We start from the raw sequence: 23,729 nt of genomic DNA, 5'->3' as shown, positions 1-23,729 counted from the left end.
AATTGAATATATTTTTTTTCTGCATCTAGCTCTGAAAAAATATTTGGCCTTCTAGCAGTGTGTGGACTTGTTCTATTAGTCCATCTATACTGACCTCCATCAGGTTGCAAATTGAATAGAATATTTTTCTGCATCTAGCTCTGAAAAAATATTTGGCCTTCTAGCAGTGTGTGGGACTTGTTCTATTAGTCCATCTATACTGACCTCCATCAGGTTGCAAATTGAATATAATTTTTTTCTGCATCTAGCTCTGAAAAAATATTTGGGCTTCTAGCTGTGTGTGGGACTTGTTCTATTAGTCCATCTATACTGACCTCCATCAGGTAGCAAATTGAATATAATATTTTTCTGCATCTAGCTCTGAAAAAATGTTTGGCCTTCTAGCTGTGTGTGGGACTTGTTCTATTAGTCCATCTATACTGACCTCCATCAGGTTGCAAATTGAATATAATTTTTTTCTGCATCTACCTCTGAAAAAATATTTGGGCTTCTAGCTGTGTGTGGGACTTGTTCTATTAGTCCATCTATACTGACCTCCATCAGGTTGCAAATTGAATATAATATTTTTCTGCATCTAGCTCTGAAAAAATGTTTGGCCTTCTAGCTGTGTGTGGGACTTGTTCTATTAGTCCATCTATACTGACCTCCATCAGGTTGCAAATTGAATATAATATTTTTCTGCATCTAGCTCTGAAAAAATATTTGGCCTTCTAGCAGTGTGTGGGACTTGTTCTATTAGTCCATCTATACTAACCTCCATCAGGTTGCAAATTGAATATAATTTTTTTCTGCATCTACCTCAGAAAAAATATTTGGCCTTCTAGCAGTGTGTGGGACTTGTTCTATTAGTCCATCTATACTGACCTCCATCAGGTTGCAAATTGAATATAATATTTTTCTGCATCTAGCTCTGAAAAAATGTTTGGCCTTCTAGCTGTGTGTGGGACTTGTTCTATTAGTACATCTATACTGACCTCCATCAGGTTGCAAATTGAATATAATATTTTTCTGCATCTAGCTCTGAAAAAATATTTGGGCTTCTAGCAGTGTGTGGGACTTGTTCTATTAGTCCATCTATACTGACCTCCATCACGTTGCAAATTGAATATAATATTTTTCTGCAACTAGCTCTGAAAAAATATTTGGCCTTCTAGCAGTGTGTGGGACTTGTTCTATTAGTCCATCTATACTGACCTTCATCAGGTTGCAAATTGAATATAATTTTTTTCTGCATCTACCTCTGAAAAAATATTTGGGCTTCTAGCTGTGTGTGGGACTTGTTCTATTAGTCCATCTATACTGACCTCCATCAGGTTGCAAATTGAATATATTTTTTTTCTGCATCTAGCTCTGAAAAAATATTTGGCCTTCTAGCAGTGTGTGGAACTTGTTCTATTAGTCCATCTATACTGACCTCCATCAGGTTGCAAATTGAATATAATATTTTTCTGCATCTAGCTCTGAAAAAATATTTGGCCTTCTAGCAGTGTGTGGGACTTGTTCTATTAGTCCATCTATACTGACCTCCATCAGGTTGCAAATTGAATATAATTTTTTTCTGCATCTAGCTCTGAAAAAATATTTGGGCTTCTAGCTGTATGTGGGACTTGTTCTATTAGTCCACCTATACTGACCTCCATCAGGTTGCAAACTGAATATAATTTTTTTCTGCACCTAACCCAGACAATAGTTTTGGCCTAATACCACAGTTTGGCCACTCAGCTCTGCTCGGTTCCCATCCATTGTTTTTTTGTGCAAACAACTCCAGAGTTGTGAATTAGTTAACCACCAAAATGAGTGGAAAAAGGCCTGCTGCTGGTGGAAAGGGGAATAGGCGTGTTGGGAAGGGGAAAAAAGGTTGTGTCCGTGGAGTAGGTGTTAAAGCAACAGTAACATCTGCAGAAGAAAGACCATCTTCCAGCAAAACTAAAATGTCTACTTCTTTTAGCGGACAGTGTGATAAGATCCCTTTCTTACGGCCACGCCAATCGCTACAAATTCCAGATGAGGCACAAAAACAGCAGGTGCTTCAACGGATATCAAGTGCTCCTTTAAGTGGGCTCTCCTCCACATCAACTTCAACATCACAAATACTCCAGTCCTCAGAGGTGTCACCCCAATCGCACTTGCTTCCTCACAGCTCCCAAATCTCCAGCTGCCCGTCTGAGTATGAGGTAGAACAGATGGTTGAGTCTGCAGAGCTGTTTACTCATACTATAGCCTGGGAATCAGAGGTCGGCTCCAGCGCTTCTGTGAATCCAGACGAGGAAATGATCTGCACTGATGCCCAAAATCTTTATGAGTCGGATCCAGGACCAGACGCAGAAGGTTCTGACCATAATGTAGACCCTCATTCCCAAACTGTAACTCTTGTTGGTGGAGACAATGAGGAAGACGATGATGAGACTCAAATACCTGATTGGAGCGACAACTTTAGTTTTTTGTCAGGGCAGGAACAGGTTGGCTCTGAGGACGACGGGTGTGATAACACACAGGGTGATGATGATGAGGTTGGAGATCCCACTTACTGTCAACCCACAGTCAGCCAAGAGATGAGGTCAGCAGAGGAGGTGAAGGAGGATGCTAGTGACGACGAGGTCAGGTTGCGCCTTCCTGGACAGAGATGTAGTACTGGAAGCACGTCAACAACTGCATCCTCAAACACAACTCTGCCTCTGACCGCAAGTCGTGGTGACTCTTCAGGTCGCATGGGTGCTAAGCCTTGCATAGCCTGGGCATTTTTTCAGATCGATAAAGATGACCCAACTCGTGTTATCTGTAACATTTGTCAACAAAATCTAAGTAGAGGCCAAAAAATACATAGTTTGACTACTTCATGCATGAACCGGCACATGGACATGAAGCATAAGTTGCAGTGGGAAGCTCACTGTGCTACAATGCGGCCTAGCCGGCCGGGCCAACCACCGTCTGCCCCATCTTGTGCATCTGCGGCCTCTTCATCCTCTGTGACTGGGGGGACAGCAGTCACACCTGTTTTGGGCCGCAGACCTGCCACCTCTTTACCCGCAACAGCCAGCGTGATTGGCAGGTCATCATTTTCTTTGGAGGTGGTAACACCAGCTGGTGTTGAGCGCTGTCCGACATCGATAGCACCACCTTTGGATCAAGGCAACCTAACATGTCCGCCTGCATCTTCCTCACAGACCGGCAGTTTGCCGGGGACACCCTTATCAACCCCGTCTAAGCACAACAGCCAGCCCTCAGTCCCTCAGATGTGGACAAGTAAAAGACCATTTCCTCCTAGCCATGAGAAAGCTAAGAGGTTGAATTTCACCATCTGCAAGCTCTTGGCTACAGAAATGCTGCCTTTCCGCCTTGTGGACACAGAGGATTTTCGAGACCTTATGTCCGTCGCAGTGCCCCAGTACCAGATGCCCAGTCGGCACTACTTCTCAAAGAAAGGTGTGCCTGCGCTCCACCAGCATGTCACACACAACATCACCGCTTCTTTGAGAAACTCTGTGTGTGACAGGGTGCATTTCACCACAGACACTTGGACGAGTAGGCATGGACAGGGGCGTTACATGTCGCTGACTGGGCACTGGGTAACTATGGTGACAGCAGGACAAGGGGCTGCTGTCCAAGTCTTGCCGTCCCCACGAGTTGTGCGTCAATCCTCTTTGTGTCAAAGGTCCTCCACTGCTTCTGCCTCCTCAACCTCCTCTCGGTCCTCCACCTGCACCCAAAGCCTGTCTGGTCATGCCACAAGCTTTCTAACTGCGCCGAAGGGATCCTGCACACCTCCTTACTATGCTGGCAGTAGGGCTAACGGGATCCAGAGGTGGGGAAAATCACGCTGGAGGAGTGGTCTCAGATCAGGGACCTATGCACCCTTCTGCACAGTTTTGAAATGGCGACGAAGATGTTTAGTGGTGACGATGCCATTATCAGCATGACTATTCCGGTGATTTACATGCTGGAGCACATGTTAAACAGAATTCGGAGTCAGGTGGTGGCACAAGAGGAGGTGGAGGAAGTAGAGGAGGAGGAGTTGTATGCGGAAGGGCTAACATCTGCAAGGTCCAGACAGTCGGCACCACCAAGGAGGCAGGCATGTGAGGGTGGGGGAGATGGTATTACCAGGGCGCATGGTAGCAGCCAAACTAGTGAGGAAGGTGCAGGAGCCCAGGAAGAAGTGGAGGACGAACTGATGGAAGACTCATCAGATGAGGGAGACCTTGATCACATTTCTGTTGTGCGAGGTTGGGGGGAGAGGACAGAGGAAGGAAGCATGATTGTTACCTCGCCACCAACACAACAGGGACTTGGTGCTCCTGGATGCGCAAGACACATGAGTGCCTTCTTGCTGCACTACCTGCAACATGACCCTCGAATTGGGAGAATTAGAAATAATCCTGACTACTGGGTTGCCACACTGTTAGATCCCCGGTACAAAAGTAAATTTGCAGAAATAATTCCTGCCATAGAAAGGGATGCACGCATGCAGGAGTATCAGCAGAGACTGTTGCAGAATCTTACATGTGCTTTTCCACAAAACACCAGTGGTGCACGTAGTGAATCTCACAGTTCCAACTTGCCAACCGTGGGACCGTCGAGTGTTCAGCACTCAAACCGTAACAGCAACACAGTATCTGCTGGTAACATCAATTTTGCGGAATCATTTCACCACTTTTTTAGCTCATCCTTTGCAAGGCCACAGGAGACAAGAAGTCTGACACATAGTCAACGCCTAGAGACGATGGTACAGGAGTACCTCCAAGTAAACATTGAAGCCATGACTGTGTCACTGGACCCTTGCTCTTTTTGGGCTTCCAATCTGGATAAATGGCCGGAGCTCGCCACTTACGCCGTGGAGATCTTGTCATGCCCCGCAGCCAGCGTTCTGTCTGAACGTGTGTTCAGCGCTGCTGGTGGTGTGCTGACAGATAAGCGCACGCGGCTCTCCACTGATAATGTAGACAGACTCACGTTCATAAAGATGAACAAATCATGGATCCGAAACGACTTTTCTACTCCTGTGTCATCCTGGGGAGAGTAAAAGCTTGATGATTGGTTAAAATCACCTCACCAACCGTTTTAAGCTTTCAAATTACTAATCATGTTTATCTGTATCTTGGCTGGAAAATAATTTGGGCTTTGTAGCAGTGTGCAGTACTGATTCTATTAGGCCATCTATACTAAGCTCCACCAGATTTAAAATTAATAATAATTTTTAGCTGCATCTAGCCCGGAAAATAATTTTGGGGCTCCGAGATGCGCAAGACACATGAGTGCCTTCTTGCTGCATTACCTGCAACATGACCCTCAGATTGTCAGAATTCGAAGTAATCCTGACTACTGGGTTGCCACACTCTTAGATCCCCCACACTCTTCGATCAACCTTTTCATTTTAATAAAGACCAAAAAAATGGTCATTTTTGAAATTATAAGCATTAGCAGGTTATTAGAAACTGAAATCAAACAGTTTTCAACTCAAAACTTTATTCTAGGTGATGTTACATTTGCACATAGGACCCCTTGTTCGAAAGGAGCTTCTGAACTCTCTCGTCCATTGAATTTGTCAGGTTTTGGATGGTTTCTGCTTCAATTGTTTTGCATGAGGACAGAATACCCTCCCAGAGCTGTTGCTTAGATGTAAACTGCCTCCCGCCATCATAGACACTCCTTTTGATGATGCTCCAGAGGTTCTGAATGGGGTAGAGGTCAGGGGAGCATGGGGGTCACACCATAAGTTTGTCCCCTTTTATGCCCATATCAGCCAGAGATGCAGATGTGTTATGTGCAGCATGAGACGGTGCATTATCATGCATGAAAACGATCTTGCTGCGGAATACACGGTTCTTCTTCTTGAACCATGGCAGGAAGTGCTGTTTGAGAAACTCCACATACATTATGGAGTTCATCTTTACCCCTTCAGGGATCCTAAAGGGGCTGACAATCTCTCTCCTCATGATTCCAGCCCAAAACATTACTCCACCTCCTCCTTGTTGGCGCTGTAGCCGTGTTTGCGTGGGGTGTCCATCAACCAGCCATCCTCCACTCCATCCATCTGGACCATCGAGCGTTGCACGGCACTCATCCGTGAACAAAACAGTTTTGAAATCAGTCATGTAATGTTTGGCCCACTGGAGCCGTTTCTGCTTGTGTGCAGTGGATAGAGGAGGTCGACAGGATGGCGTACGCACAGCTGCAAACCTCTGAAGGACCCTACATCTTGCTGTTCGGGGGACATTGGAGGCACCAGCAGCTTCAAAAACTTGTCTGCTGCTATGACAAGGCTTTTTTGCCGCTGCTCTTTTAACCTGACGTAATTGCCTGTAGGAAAGAGTCCTCAATTTGCCCTTATCAGCACGCACATGTGTGTACTGTGAATCAGCTACATACTTCTTGATTGCCAAGACACTTCATCCTGATCATCGCACAATGTTGATTGTAGTCATGCCTTGACCTAAACACTCCACAATTTGTTGCTTCTCAGCAGCCGACACATCCTTTTTCTTTCCCATTTTGGCAGAAAATGTAGGCTGCTTAATAATGTGGGACAGCCTTCTTAAGTAGTCTTGCCGTTCATTGGACACACCTGCCAAACTAATTAGCACAGGTGTCTGCAATTGCTTACAGTGATATAAAGAGCCCTGACACACATCACCATCAATGAATTTAACTGACAAACAAACAAATTCTTCCCTTATCACTCCTAAACACTTTTTGCATAATAATTTGGAACACAGTGTACATGTGCTTTTCCACAAAACACCAGTGGCTCACGTAGTGAATCTTACAGTTCTAACTTGCCAACCGTGGTCTGTATGGAGTTGTTCAATAAAGGGCCCAAAATTAAGATAACATAGACGGGAGAGGTCTCTATGAATAGGAATTCCTAAGAATTTGATACCCTGTGAGGCCCAGGCAAAGGGAAAGTTGGACTGGATGGAATCCTATATGGATTTGGGGAGAGAGACATCGAGGGCCTCAGACTTCGCTGCATTGATTTTAAAATTTGACCATGTAACAAAATGATCTATTTCAGCCATAACAGCAGGGATGGATATATGTGATTGAGTGATATATACTAGGACATCATCAGCAAATAGAGAGCACTTGTACTCGGTGCCTCCCATCTCAATCCACCTAATATTGGGGTTATGGCGAATTGATGAGAGCAGGTGCTCCGTCACTAGGATGTATAAGAGAGGGGACAGAGGACATCCCTGCCTTGTCCCATTGGTGATAATGAAAGGTGATGAAAATGTTCTGACGCGCCCCCTGGGCCTTGGGACATCCGGAGCCGGACCCTTTTTGGTGGATGCTGGTGGTTGTAGTCTCCGTGGCAGCGACCTGGTTCCGTGGCTCAGGGCGGTCAAACCAGTGGCGGAACTATTTATGTGGTTTTGATGTTTAAATGTCCGACTACGCCACCCGTGGATTGCGGTCAGAGTGAACCGCCGCTGCAGGGCAGACCGCTGAGGCTGGTGTTGTGGGTGCAGCAGAGCGTAGCATAACTTCCCACGGGAGGAGTATAGCCTCAGGGCAGTGTATGCGGAGGATGGGGGTGATGGTGCAGGGCAGCAGCAGTAACAACACGGAGTCAGTGATGCAGTCCAGGGCCTTTACTCACAGTTCTTATTATCCAGACCACTTCTGCAGGTAACAGCTGCCCACGTCGTACTGTGCTCACCAGGTGAGGGGCTCAGACAACTCCCAGATAACTTTGGAGCGCTTCACAGGACCCCCTTTTTGTGTCCTTTGTCTGGCCTTTCTTACCAACCCTTCTGTCCGGCTGCCTCGGGCCTCCTCTTGGTAAACTTGGCGCCAGTTTCCCTGACCCTATGTGCTGCCCTCCTAGCGGGTGTAGCGAGGGGCTGCGCCACATAAAATGTCACAGCCTCCGGTTTCTAGCTGAGGGTCGTTTCCCGCCTCCACTAGTTTCGGGGACCGGTCTCCCCCTTTGGCCTGACCCCTCCACGCAGGTGGATTCAGGCGTGCGGTGGCGACTTGCCCGTCCACACCCATGGGATCCCTTCGTTCCTCGTTCCTGGAGCCTTCTCCGCTCCTCTTCCTTCCTTCTCCCTCTTCCAGGCCTGGGCCTCTGTTACTAGGCCCGCCTCTGGAGCAGAGCTCATGCAGAGCCCCTGCTCCCTGTCACTTCTGCTCAGACTTCTCTGCACTGAACTAAGATGGTGCCCACCTTTTATACTCCCTTCTCAATGCACCCAGGAACTGCTTCCTCCCTGCTCCTGCACTACAGGGTTCCCCTTCCTCAGTGTTCCCAGCCCCCACTCCAGCCAGGGACAGGGACTGTCGTGCCCATCTCAGGGGCATATTGGTCGCCCTGCCCCACGGCAATGTGGTGTAATGCATGCAGGTGTCGGGGTCCTGATCCACACTCAATCCTTACCTGAGAGTGAGATATCACACCTCTGGGTGAGGTGCAATACCTCTGCAGCAACCGAGCCCTCGGGGTGCTACAGTTCCATTTATCTTCAGCCTAGGTGACGCATTGCGATACAGGGCCGTGATTTTGGCTATAAAAGGGTCCCCTAGACCCCTACCCCAAGCTTTTTAAGAGAATAATATATGGCGTGCCAGGAGACTCTATGGAATGCTTTCTCAGCATCCAACGAGAGTATCTAATTACAAATTTTTAACTGCATCTAGCCCAGGAAATACTTTGTGCCTAGTAGCAGTGTCTGCTAGTCAGCGGATTATCCCGGCTGTTAAGCAAGCTACACCACATGTAGTTTGGACACTTAATTTTTTCAAAGGAAATGCTTCGGGACCACGGGATACTCAGTAAAGAGCATCAGGAAGCACCCCAAGGCATAGGGGCTGGGACTGGCGGTAGGACGCCTTGCGGTGGACAGCCGAGCTCGATCCTTATAAAAGCTTTTTAACTGCAGCAGCTTTAGTGGACGCTACTGGAGCTGGAATTACGCGGCTGCTGGCATGAGACTTGCCCTTCAATAGATCCTTGTAAAAGGATTTAAAGTGTATTCATTCAAATTAGAGAGACAATTTAAATTAAAAAGCTTAGAGCTGCCTCCACCACAGGGGGGCTCGCTCGACCCACCATCGGACAGGCACCAGTATTGGGAGAGGGGGGCTGGCCGTCAGGGTCCACCGCGGCTCTGGCACAAACGGAGGTGGCACGGGACGGAACGGACTGGCCGTGTCGGCTTCTCACTTTTTGGATTTTAGAAGGGCATGACATGCCTATATCTGTGTCTCCCCCTCCTTTTACTCCTCCACCTCTTTTCTTTTCGCATGACTATATGTACTTGTCACTTTTCCATGTGTTAAGGCCCCGTCACACTAAGCGATATCGCTAGCGAGATCGCTGCTGTGTCACGGTTTTGGTGACTCACCAGCGACCTCACCAGCGATGTCGCTATGTGTGACACTTTGCAACGATCAGGCCCCTGCTGTGAGGTCGCTGATCGTTGCAAAGTGTCCTGGACCATTTTTTGGTCGTTGGCCTCCCGCTGGCCAGCACACATCGCTGTGTGTGACCAGCGGGACCAACGATCTGGCTGGTAACCATGGTAAATATCGGGTTACTAGGGGCACGCGCGCACTTAGTAACCCGCTGTTTACCATAGATACCACTCTGCTACGGTGAGCGGAGGCTCCAGCGCACCGTAGCAGAGTGGTATCCATGGTAAACAGCGGGTTACTAGGGGCACACGCGCACTTAGTAACCCGATATTTACCATAGTTACCAGCCTGCTCCTGCTTAAGCAGCAGGCTGGGAATGGGAGCAGGACATCGTGGAACGATTCTTTCCACGATATCGCTGCTCCCCTCATCGCTGGTGAGCCTGCCTGTTTGACAGCTCACCAGCGATGTATTAGCGATGCAGCAACGATCCCTGACAGGTCGCATCGTTGTCGGGATCGCTGCTGCATCGCTTAGTGTGACGGGGCCTTTAGTTATGTCTTCTGAGCAGTTTGTCAGCTTTTGGACACCTTTGAAGGTGTTTTCTATGTGTTTCTATGTGTTTTTGTTTGCCTGCCATTGGTTTTAACGGTGTTCGAAGGTGTTCGACGAACAGTTCGGCGAACACAAGGGTGTTCGACGAACCAAACCGAACTCGAACACTACGGGGGTGGCTCAACACTACTGTGCACATGATCAGGAATTTTCCTGTCAGCATTGTCATTGCGTTTAAATCTACAGCATGTCAATTCTTTGCGCGTTTTTGCAGCATTTTTCACCCATTGATTTTAATTGAGTCAGTCAAATCAGCAGCAAAAAATGCAGGTATAAAAATATTTGCAGATTTGCTGCGGATTTTTGCTGTGGATTTGACTGACTGAATTCAAGTCAATGAGTCAAAAGCGTGGCAGAAGCACATAAAGGATTGCCCATGGGAGACTACTCCTCCCATCATCCTACAGCCGCTCCTGCTGATAGCAGCGGGAGCAGGCGCGGCTGAGGGGAGAAATATTCTCCTCAGCCGGCGCCGTTTCTCTGTTTAAAAAAAAAGTTAAAATACATTGCTGTTAAAATAAAAAACACTTTATCCTCACCTATCGCCGTCATCACTAGTGTCCCATGGTGATCAGATCAACCGGCAGCACGCTATACACTGACAGGAGCGCAGTCGCTCCCGGCAGTGTATAGCGCTGAGCTACCGGGAGTGAGGTCACTGGAGTTCAATAAGCTGATGATCAGCTGACAAGCTCCGGTGACCTCACTTTCGGCACTGGTGATGGTGAGAATTTTATCACGCAATACTGGTGCAGTAAGTGAGGTCACTGGAGCTTTTCAGCTGATTGAACTCCGATGACCTCACTCCCGGCAGCTCAGCACTATACACTAGCAGGAGTGATTACAGTCTTGTCAGTGTATAGAGTGCTGTCCTCTAGAACAGTCACAGTGATTGCTGATGTGAATGCAGTAGAAGTGACCCAGATCGCCTTGGGACAGTGGATTATGTCATCACGGTGGACAGGTGAAGGATATGTTTTTATTTTTATTTTTTACAGGTGACAATGGCTTCAGCGGAATGGGCTTTAGGTGAGTATAACGGTGTTGTTATTTATAAATAAATTATTAAAACCATTTGGAATTTTATTTAAAATAAAAAACTTTATTCTGTCCGTGTCTATATTTCAAAAACGTTACTACGGGGTTAATAATTGGGGTGTCTTATAGACGCCCTCCATTACGAACCTGGGCATCATGTCAGCTGCCAATACAAGGCTGACATGAATGTCAACCCAATTACCCCACTTGCCACCACACCAGGGCAAGTGGGAAGAGGGAAGCTAAGCGCCAGATTTGGCACATCTTTTGGATTCGCCATTCCTGGGGCCGCTGAGAGCTGATATTATTAGCCTCGGGAGATCCATGGCACCTTTCCTGGTTATTAATACCAGCTCCCAGCTGTCTTCCTAGCCTTTGCTTCTTAGATTTTATAGGGGGACCCTACATCAATTTTTTTCTGGGGTTCCCCTGTAATCCAGCCAGTAAAGGCTAAGCAAACAGCTGTTGGCTAATAGCCAGAGAACATTTTTGGTTAATGGCCACTTCCCTGGCTAGTAATATCAGCCCCCAGTGGTTGGCTTTCCCCCTGCTGGTTCTGAAAATGACGCGGGAGCCCACGCTATTTTTTAATTTAAGGGTATGTGCCCACAATCTGGACCTTGCAGCGCTTTGGACGCAGCATATTTTTGCTGAGTCCAAAACACTGCATTGTATTGAAGGCAGGTAAACCACATGTTTTCACTGAACCATGCGGATTTCCCACATTCAATACATTCTAGTGGTCAAATTTCTGCTGCAGAGACTAGCGACTCCGCAAAAGAAATTGACATGCTGCGGTCCTGAAAGACTTGCCGCATGTCAGTGTCCACGGGTGATCCGCAGCCTCAGATGCACACATAGTGGACATGGGATTTCTAAAAATCTAATTTTCTATGCTGTAACATCTGTCCGCTGCGAGTTTGATGCTGCATAAATATGCAGCATTAAAACCGCAATATTTCCTGATCATGGGCACGTACCCAAACTCACCCATAACATGTCAATCTTTGTAGCGGAGATGCTACATGTCATTACATGCCGTGGATCCGCATGTACTGACAACACAAGTGCGGCATTAGGAGTAATGGAATTAGGGTTAATACGGGATAAGTGCTGCTTACACCTAACCCTAGCTTTAGTCATGAAAAGGTGTCAGACAGATACCCTCATTATTAAGTAAAGAGTTAAAAAAACACACACACTGAGAATAAAACACTTTATTTGAAATAAAACAGGCACATTCCTTAATGATTTAAATTAACCAATATACTCACTCCAGGTCCGATGGTAATCCAAGGGTTAAAGCGATGTCCCACATTTCTTTTTCCAAATATGTTTGTTTAGTTCCAAAATGCATTCATTGCTGTACAAAAACGTGTCAAAAATCACATTAAAAAATTCACAAAAAACGTACCAAAATCGCAGCAAAATGCACATTTTTGCCTTAGCGTTTTTGCTGCCAAGAGACGCAGAAACCTTGCAGAAATATCTGCAATCAAATACTGAACGTGCGCACATAGCCTAACACGGACTTCCATTTACCGTTCAGGTTTGCCCATCACTACTCTTAACTAGTGACATCATGAAGCACGTCTGGTATTTTTGCTACTATATTTTTGCTGGTAGCAACAAAGCATTATTGGTGCTTGATTGGGGTACTTGTGGTTTTTGGAAGGTAGATTTATTGGAGCACAAGAGTGTCTGTTCAAACATGATCTTACTACTTGGAGACCTAAGGTTCAAATGTATACTTTGAACTTGCGAACTATATGCTTCAACTGTATCTCTAAGAAAGTCCAATGCCTTAGTTATCTTTTGTATCCTTTTCCTTTTTTATTCAAGGCAATAATCTATTTTCTTAATTTGAGAATCCAAAACTATTAGTGCTCTACAGTTAATTGCTCATGAGGAATAGCCTAAGAACTCTGGCAGAAAGTGGTGTCTGTCTATGCATCATGTTTGTAGCAAGTCATAACAGCCAAAGGTGCTCTACTAAGCATTAAAGATTAGAGCTGATCAAAGCCTTTGAAATTTGAATTTGACAGCTTTACTAAATTTTGCAACGAAAAACTGATTTGCTGTGAATTGTCCTGATTAGGTGTGTATGACATTCTGAAATTTAGTAGACTGTATACAACCACTTTCAAGCTCTTTAACGCAAACACAGCCTTAGCAATGTCAAAGTGACCTCACCGTAGAAACGGAAGTTACCACAGAAACAAACAAGAGCCCATTTAATAAAACAGTGCACTGACAGATTATTAATGCATTTCCACTCAAGGGTTTTTTATTTCAGCGCTGGAGAGATGCTAAGTGCCCTGCCCCTAATCTTATATTTACCTGCATCAGTCTTCATCTTTTATCGGCACCACTTCTGTTGGTCTCCAGCAGTTTGTAACCTGCTGGTTCGCTCCAGTGTTTGCGGGGCGATCCAGAAGTCTCAACTCAGTATAAATCTAAGAGAGACCGAAAGAGGCTCTCATAAACTTGCATTGAGAATTTGTGACCATTACAAGCGCTCCACTCTTCGGCTTCACTCTTTATAACTCATGTCAACTCCCTCCTCTGATGACATTTCCTTGTTTTAACCCCATCTGGTTTCCAGGCCCTGTTCACCACACAATCTTCATCATCATGAGTGAGTCATTGACAGTTGTTTCATTGTGAGAAATGTCCTGAGCTCCTTCCAACCTGTTCTCCCAACATGATTTCCACCTATTTGATTGACACTGCCAGTGCCACTTCCCTTACGGCTGCTGGTGCCACTACTTCTACAATCATCACCACAGCTAAGCTTTTGAGAAATGTTTTTCACCTACTACAGCCATAATCTCATCCAAGTTCAAAAGCTAACTGTTCTTACAGCAATTGGAAGAAGTGAAATATCTTTGTTAGCATTTGGAGTGGTGTGATTTAGGGGACTAGGGCTCAGAAAAGGCAGATGACCTCGATGGAATTAAAAGTCTGCAATCAAAAAAATTAACTGCGCAAGGGATGAACACTGACTCAAACTGATGGTGTCGCTGTCAAAGGTAACATCATCCTGCTGTGTATGAATTAAGTGATGCGCCATATAGTCAATAATATCCTCTGCTCCCTCCCCACTAATATGCTTTCCAGAGTCAAAGGAGGAAAAATGGGATCTGTCTTTGGTTGTACTTTTGCTGATGCCAATTGTGATGCTACTGTTACTTGCAGCTTCCACATTCTTACTGCCAATTCTGTGTTATGTTTTTTTTTTCTTTTACATTATCCCACGTATTGCCAGTTTTATTTTACCATACTTTTTTTTACTGGACTAGAATTAACTTTTGGCACTCTTTTGAACCACAATTCCCAATCCAAAAAAGGACCAACTAAAAATTGCTTGAAACAGGCACAAAAAACACCAATAGCAATAGGCCATAGCACAGTTGTGCCCTGTACATATGTTAAATTTGACTAATAAAACAGGTGCGTAAAAATCTGTAGTTTGTGAGACACATTTTGTGAGGTTCTCACACAGTTAAATGTCTGCATTTTTTTTACATACAGTAAGTCATTTTTTCCAAAAAGAACCAATGAAAAAATGCCAAGTCTATGCCTACAAAACAGCAGTAGAAACAGGTTGCTGCACTAGTTTGGCATATAGGTATGTCAAATATGACTAATAAAATGGGTTTCAGTAGCGTGTGACATGCATATTTGTGAGGCAGTGAGAGTTAAATGTTTTTATTTCTTTCAGCAATATTGGTGGCTCCTTCTACATGAATGCAAAAAAATGTGCAACTGAAATTCTGCAGTAGCACTATAACCACTTTGATCAATCACTGACAACTCTCCTACCTTTCTCCATATCAATTAAATCTCTGTATTTTCTTGTTTTCTTCCTACTCTACTTTTTAATCTAATCTGTACAATTTGTTCAGTGTTTTATGGCTTTCTGTCCCTATCTCCATGGCTAAGCTCTGACATCCTCTCACAATCCAGATTCGCCAAAAAATGGCTGCAGCATTCCCTGCTTCTGCTTTTATACAGTCTATGATAGATACTCCAAAATGGCTGTGCAATATTGTGTGATGTGACATCTGTAATTCAATATAAGGAATCTCACCTCGCCCCAGGTTATGTGAACCAACTCTGGCTGATGCAATCTTATATATAAAATAGCATCAGCAATATTGAGTGACACAAAGTGTTAAAATTCACCAGATTCAGTGAATTCCTAAAAAAAATTACACAAATTAGATTTGCATCAAATCAAATTACTTATCTCTTCTAAAGATGCTTGTCATGAATGGACTGAATAATTCTAAGGCCATGGCCCCACTATCAGTATTTTTTCTCAGGAGTGGGAGCCAAAACCAGGTGAGGAACAATCAGAGAAAAGGTATAATAGGAACAAGTCACCAATTCGGCATTTATCACCCACTCCTGGCTCCCACTCCTGAGAAAACATACTGACCGAATACTGACCAAATACTGATAGTGGAGCCATGGCCTAAGACTGAGACAGATCACTAAAAGTGGCATTTTCTGTTGACTTTGGAGAAACCACGTTTTATATTAGTTATGTTGAGCCATTTAAATTGTTCTTGTTTGATTGGTTTAATGAAACAGCAGAAAGTTTGGACATTTTGCTAGTAAACTTAAGTTGCAATGTTGGTTGAATAACTTTGATTGCAACTATATATGCTTGTGTGCTGTAACAGCCTGCCCATATTATTATTAGTTAATTCTAAAATTTCTTTGTGTTCTGACTCCATGTGTATGCCATTTATATATATATATATAGTTTCTGCCGTACATTACAGTAGTTGTGTTGTTAGCATCTTCCCTCTACTCTGTGCTTTTAGTGTAAGTATGATGATTACTAATCACGATTCAGATCCTCAAACTTCCTCAGGGAAATCCATTTTTTCCTGTTTGTTCTTCAAACTAAACAAACATTTACAGATACGGTGCAGTGTTGACTCAAGCAGACACAGACCAGCGCAGCATTTATCTGAGTCTCTGTTTTCCAATACTAAGGCACATTAATATTTTAAACACCATAGACAAGAAGATTGGAGAAGTTATATTAGTTCATGTGGATGAAAAGAAATATTCTAAAATGATTTGATACTAAAATATTTTCTCTGATGGCAATTTGAGATCTGATGTAGGGCATTAATCTGCTTAATTCACATATTTTTCATAAGCTGCTGGCTGAATTTACACATGGCCAACAGCCATTTCGCTTGACTACCCCCATAGGAATGCATGGTCAAATCGACTGAGGGTGCAGTTTTATATCAATAGGCAAAGGTGAACAAACCATTACTAGAAACCGTTGGCAGGGCACAATCCCCAGGGGAATTCATTTTTGTTTAGGTTTTCCAGTTCTATAAATGTGAATACTTATTGGATGAAGCAGATAAGGTGATGTGTGTTTGTGTAATGAGGGAGGGTGAGGGCTAAGTATATCAACCCCCTTTATCAAGGTGCACAGAATCATTAGGCAGCTTGTTTTCCTCAAGCACAATGGGCCACAATAGAGATTTAACGGACTCTGAAAAGTCAAAAATTGTTACTAGTCTTACAGAGGGATGTAGCACTCTTGAAATTGCTAAGATATTGGGGTGTGATCACAGAACCAGCTAAAGTTTTGATGCAAATAGTCAACATGGTTACAAAAAAACGTGTTGAGAAAAAAAGACAAACATTAACTGGCAAAGATTTGAGAAGAATTAAACATGAAGTGACCAGAAACTCATTATCCTCCTGGGATGTCATATTCCACAAATGCAACCTCCCTGGAGCGCCAAGAAGTACAAGGTATTCAGTCCTCAGAGACAAGGCCGAGGTAAGGAAGGCTGAAATCCAACCACCACTGAGCAAGAGACAAACATCAAGATTGGGCCAATGAACATCTGAAGACTGATTTTTCAAACATTTTTGAACTGATGAGATGAGAGTGACTCTTGACGGACCAGATGGATGAGCCCATGGCTTGATCAGTAATGGGCTAAGACCTCCACTTAAACTCAGATGCAAGCAAGGTGGTGGTGGGGTACTGCTATAGGTTTGTATTTTTAAAGATGAGCTAGATGGACCTTTTCAGGTTGAAGATGCTCAAAATCAACTCCAAAACCTATTGCCAGTTTTTAAGACACTTTCTTCAAGCAGTAGTATAACAAAAATTCTACATCTTTCAAGAGAACCATGATTTGTATGCAAGACAATGTTCCATCACATGCATTGAAGTTTCCGCTGCATGATTGCCAGAAATAGACTTAAAGATGAAAGAATAATGATACAGATCCTTCCTCACCTGACCTAAATCTTATTGAGAACTTGAGGGCCCTTCTTAATAGGAGATTTACTGTGAAAAAAAAAACAGTACACCTCTCTGAACAGTGTCTGGGAAGTTGTGGCTGGTGTTGCCCAAAAAGTTGATCATCTACAGATTAAAGGGAACTTGTCAGGTTCCCCATGCCCTTCAAACCACCTGCATTTGTGTATTTATTGATAAATTCCCTGCCTAATCAGTCTTCTATCCTGTTAGTCACCTAAACACATGTTGAAAAAAAAGCATTTATAACCTCCTGTATTCTTATGCTAATTGTCCCTCTTTGCATGTTATCAAGCCCCTGTGGGCCATTGCACCTCTGAAGCCGGGTGTAGGCTTCCACTTCAGAGGAGCATTGCGCGTGCAGAAGCAGAAGTGCAGAAGATATATGTTAGCTGAAGAAAGCCACACGCACGCATGAGGTTTGCAGAGAGATGGCAATGATGCTGGCTTTTGCAAATCATGCTATCATTTATCACGCCCACAGGGGCATGATAGTATGCAAAGAGGGACGACTAGTCACCGGAAAAAAACGCCCAATCGACTAGTCAAAGAACTAATTTGCATAAGAAAATCGGAGCTTATAAATACATTTTTTCAACATGTGTTTAGGTGGGTTTGAGGGCATGGGGGACTTGACAGGTTCCTTTTCAGAAACTGGCAGACTCCATGAATTCGAGGCTTATAAATGTTATTGAAAAGAAGAGGGGCTATACTGGTAAGAAATGTATTTTTGCTACTTTTTAGTTATTTGGTTAATATTATCCTTTAACAGGTGAAAATAAGCAATTAAAATACGAAAATGTATGTTTTTCATATAGCTGCATAATAATTCTGCATACATAGATACTCTTCTAAGATAGGCAAAACCTCACTTTTACTTTCTTAAATATTCAGGTTCCAAGTTATTAACCTTTTGGATTGACAGACAGCTCTGCAGTTGTTTAATAATAAAATTAATCATCAAAATACAAATTGCCTATTAATTGTGCACACAGGGTATTTCTCAGTTTGTAGCACTTTGCAGCTTTCTTTATTTCCATTCTTGATATAATGTACCGGTTTGCAATCATCATAGAGCTTAGTGACCTACTAGTTGTCTATTGTACCCATTGACCTGTTTTGTCTCTTTTGAAGCTAGAGCTACTATCGAACTTTTATTTGGTCACTGCATGTTGGTATTATTAGAGCACCGCATGTAGGCATTGTATAATATAATCTTTGTAAATTGTATGATGGTGGTAGCACTGTAAAGCATTGTTGTGTAGAGTTGTGTGGAAGTGTTAGGCCAATATATGGCGCTGTTATTTCAGCAGCATACGGTATAATTATTGTGTGGTTATTTGTACACTGTGTACTTCACTAATCAGCACAGAACATAAGGGCTGTCATGCAGACCTATGCTTTATGTCACAGTCCACACCCATCTTTGGAAATTTTTTATTTTAAAAGTCCTGTAGTAAAAGATATTATGGAAATTAAATGAGCTTACTATTACTAAAACTCATAATAATTGCTGTAATTGTATTTTCTCAGCAGACAAACTTGACTGAAAGTTGTAATCTGTTAGTTACTTTAGTAATATTCATGTTTCATAAAAATAAGAAACTTACTGATTACTGCATTCTCTCATTATCAGTGCTGCCCCAGTCCTTGTCTGCACCACGCCATCCACACTATGTCACCCACACTGTGAATAGCTGGATCACACAGCATCTTTTGTGTGGACCTGAAGTCTATTTTTCAAAGCATTGATGTGAGTCCCAAAGACTTGCATTAAGCAAGTGACTTCCATTCCACCCAGAAGTCGTTGTGTGATTGGACTAGTCACAGTGTGGATCACATGGCACAGGTGAGGACCAGAACAGTACTAAAATAAGGTAATGCAGTGATCAGTAAGTTTGCTAGCACTAGAGTGCTACTTTCACAACAGAGTGCTACTTTACATTTTTAATGAAGCTTAGAATATCTCCAAATCAAAAAAAGAGTGGCTTTGCCAGAAGAAGATCAAAGTTTTGGAATGGCCCAGCCAGAGCCAAGACCTGAATCCAAATTAAAATCTGTGGGTGACCTGAAGAGGGCGCTGTACACGAGAAATGTCCTTATAATCTGACAGATTTGGAGATACTGCAAGGAAGAGTGGGCGAAGATTGCCAATTCTAGATGTGCCATGCTGATAGACTCCTACCCAAAAAGACTGAATGCTGTCATAAATTCAAAGAGTACTTCAACAAAGTATTAGTTTAAATGTGTGTATATTTATGCAACCACATTATTTAGTTACTAAAAAGATTTCAGTCTACTTTTCAATTGAATTGTACAGATTATAGGTAAAATTAAAGGTGGAAAAAGGTCTGAAATTATTCTTCTTGGTCCTGGTTTCATAGAACATTTTTTTTAAGCCGTAACAACCATAACAAAAATTAGTTAATGCAAAAATGAATACACCCCACATCAAAAACTACTACATCTAGTATTTTGTATGACCTACATGATTTTTAAGGACAGCACTAAGTCTTCTAGGCTTGGAATGAGCAAGTTGGCGACATATTGCAACATCTATCATTTTTCCATTCTTCAAGAACGACCTCTTTTGAGCCTCGATGCTGGATGGAGAGTGATGGTCAACTTGTCTCTTCAGAATTCCCCATAGGAGTTGAATTGGGTCAGATCAGGAGACGCACTTGGCAACTGAATCGCTTTCACCCTGGACTTGTTTTTAAGATCACTGTCATGTTGGAAAAATGCATGTTTGCCAAGAATGATAGAATCTTCTCTTCCAATATAGAGCAGTACATCTGTGAATTCATAATACCATCAATGAAATGTAGCTCCCCAACACTCATGCAGCTCCACATAAGGACACTGCCACCACCATGTTTTACTGTAGTCACCATCCATTGTTCTTTGTACTCCTCATCTTTGTGACTTCATACAGTTTTGAAGGCATCAGTTCTAAAAAAATGTATCTTGGTCTTCACACTCCAGAGTATAGAGTCCTTGTAGTCTTCATATTTATCAGCCTGACAAATTGTAGGCAGGCTTTTTTAAGCATGGGTATAAGGAGAGGCTTTCTTTGTGGACGAAACCAATGCATGGAATTCCTCTACAGTGTATGCTGTGTTGTGTCACGGGAAACACTCACCTCAGTTTGGCTTCTACTTCTTTAGCTAACTGCAGAGAACTTGCATATTGATTTTCTTCAACCCTTATCATCAAAAGACCCTCTAGTTTAGGTGTTAACGTCTGTGGTTGGGTTGGACATCTCATTGAGATGGTTGCAGTTCCATCTTTTTTTTATCACTTTAGCTACAGTATTCTGACTGATAAGTAAAGCTGTGCTGGTCTTCTTGTAACATTCAACTTTCTTGTGTAAATAAATTAAATTCTTTCTCAGGTCTTGTGACCTTTCTCTTCAATGTGGTGCCATTGCTGAGAGTTTGAAATGGGACAGGGTTTTTTTTTTTAAGTAACACCCTATTATAATCAGCTGTCTGCCGGACACCTGTTTAATGAATAGCCTTACATGTGGTTGAATTCTTGTTAATTAGAATTTTGTAGTCTAAATTTTAGCTTTCCTCCTAAGACTTTCATTGGGGTGTATTCATTTTTGCAACATAGTCTTGAATGAATTTGTTAGGAAAATTACTTTTTGGGGGTGTCCAAAATAACAAATCATGTTTTCAATCAATGACCCACATCTGCACATTTGTGGGATCATTTAGTAGCATGGTACCCCAATAGAAAATGTTGATTCTGAAAGGAAACTATCGTTTTTTTTGACAAATCAGTTGGGTTGTACTGATTTATGCTGAGCTCTGTATATATGAATATTAATCTTTATATATGCATATATATATATATATATATATATATATATATATCTTTACAGTTCGTGTTGCCTTTTTTATTTTTCGGACATGGAGATGTTTAAGGACTTGTTTTTTGTGTACTGAACTGTACTTTTTAATGGTATCATTTTAGACTGCATATGATATTTTGATTGCCCTTTACTGTATTTTTTTTTTTTGTGTGGAGAGATAGTTGTCCACTGGAACAGCCTAAGGTATACAGACTGAATCTCACAAATTTACAAAACAGCAGTACTTTGCAACTTGTATGTTAACCCTAATCATCTTTAACTGGTGCTCTTTGGGAGAATTCATTATGAGGAATGTGACTGCAGCTCCTAAAGTGTAATAGCAGTTGGAATACAATTATTAAGAATAATAGATTCCTTTCACTCATAGTTTAGAAGCTTCACATGGTGTTAGCTGGCTAAGGGTTTAATTGTCTGGGCACTATACGATGAAGTGGCCATAAAGTAGACTTCTGAAAATGAATAAAGTCTCCGTTAATGTAAATCAATCTTGCCTGTCTTGTCTTCTCATTGTCACCTCTGCTAAGAGAATTCAATGAATTTTAATGTACATCACAGTAGGAAAAATATAACACATACTCTCTTTTTGAGACCCTATTGAGATTGCATTTACCTAGAACGCGGGAGTTATGGATTAATCTCCATTAATAGCAGGTTTACTATGTGGATGACTCAAAAAGCTTCACTTTCATGTACAAAATGCACTTTTCATTGACTTAGCATTGCCCAGTTCAGGGGGATTTTCATACAGGGCTAGAAAATATTTGCAGCAACAATTTGAGAGGATTAGAACGAAGCATTTGAGCCTTTTTAACATTTTTTTGCTTTTTTTATGCAGTCTGCTAAGTCTGCGATAATATTATAAGCAATTTATTTCAAGGAAATAATTTAGTTTATTACAGCAATTCCAAACTATGCCTTGTCAGTGGTGTTCTCCATGTTCCTGCTTTCCTGTTATTCAGAAGCACTTTGTTTTTTCCATCCTTGATATTATGAACGGTTTGGCAATGGACATAGAGGTTAATGACCTACCAGTTGCCTGTTGTGCCCATAGGATGACCTGTTTTACTTTATGTATCTTTTGAAACAAGACTGGTAAACCCCCAACTTGTGAACATTCAATACATTTTTATTGTTTCCTCCTTTCTTTTTGAATAATTAAATTCCAGTTTGCCATTATGTAAGGGACATCCTCCACAAAACTGTTAGCACTTTATATTTCAACAGAGATATTGGGGCTTTGCATTAATCAATATTATCACCTATACCCTGAATAAGTGTGTCAAATTATTAATGTACATCTTTAAGAATGCCAAGCGGGTGTAAGGAGACTTATAGGCCATGCAATGATCGGAAATTAAATATAAGTGATTAATGCTACATTGTCTGTGACCTACTGATCAAATTTGCTGGGTTCAAAGTCCCCAATTATTCCTAGCTTGCATAGTGGGAAGTGTGTATGTAGTGGTGGATGTGCAGGTATACTAATGCTCCTTTTCTCTATAAAATTGTATAAGTGTTATGGAAAGAACCAAATGAGAGCACTTGGCTGGCACAGCATGCAAACATCTCCACACACAGTCACGAAAGTAGATGTTTGTGAGAAAAATATTTGGTTGCAAGTAGGGATGGGCGAATCTTTTGAAATTCAAAGTGGCCAGCTTTGATGAAATTTTACCAAACATATGATTGGCAGTGATTAAATTCACAAAAAATCTCAATACAGCAAATCCTCTCATTGCCTGCAAAAGTGTATAACACTCTGAGGTCTCCTAGGACTGTATTGAACCCGGTTGAGGGAAGTGCGCCCTTTTAAAGCTCTTTAACATAAACCCAGCCAAGGTTTCTTCCATTTGAACATCTGTGTAGAAACAGCAGCAAAGAAGACATCTGCTCCCAAAAAAGGGAAAATTTCTTACTTCAGTGTTGGTAAATGGGCTGTTGGTTCCCACTGGTGGTTACCATCTGTTTCCCTTAGTCAGATAGTTTGAGGTCACTTGGACATTAATGAGGTGTTCTCAAGTTTAAAAGTTATCCCCTATCCGTGGGATAGGGGCAACTTTTCGATCGCTGGGGGTCCAACCACTGGTTTGCTGAGCTGGGGTACTGGATTTAAATCCCATCAAGGACAAAGTCTGCATGGAGTTTGTATGTTCTCCCCGTGTTTGCGTGGGTTTCCTCTAGGTTGTCCGGTTTCTTCCCACACTCCAAAGACATACTGATAGGGAATGTAGATTGTGAGCCCCAATAGGGACGGTGATGATAATGTATGTAAAGTGCTGTGAAAATAATGTCTCTATATAAATGAGTAAAATAAATAAATAATAGAGGGGCCTCTCAATTTTGGATTACCGATCTCTTTGTTCTCTGCCGAATGAGCCACTACCAGAGAACTCAGGAGCGTTCTGCCGAGCGAGTGCTCGTGAACAGAGAAGTCTGGACAAATAATCACACAAACAATCATTCATCTGAAACACCATTATGATCACAGTCACTTGAAAATGAAAGTAAAAAATCCAATTCCTACAT

This window comes from Phyllobates terribilis, unplaced genomic scaffold, assembly GCF_046119375.1.
Source record: "Phyllobates terribilis strain yellow unplaced genomic scaffold, ASM4611937v1 Scaffold_5__5_contigs__length_657084704, whole genome shotgun sequence".
Lineage (NCBI taxonomy): Eukaryota > Metazoa > Chordata > Amphibia > Anura > Dendrobatidae > Phyllobates > Phyllobates terribilis.
The sequence above is the reverse complement of the archived record's forward strand: the minus strand, read 5'-3'. Positions refer to the sequence as shown.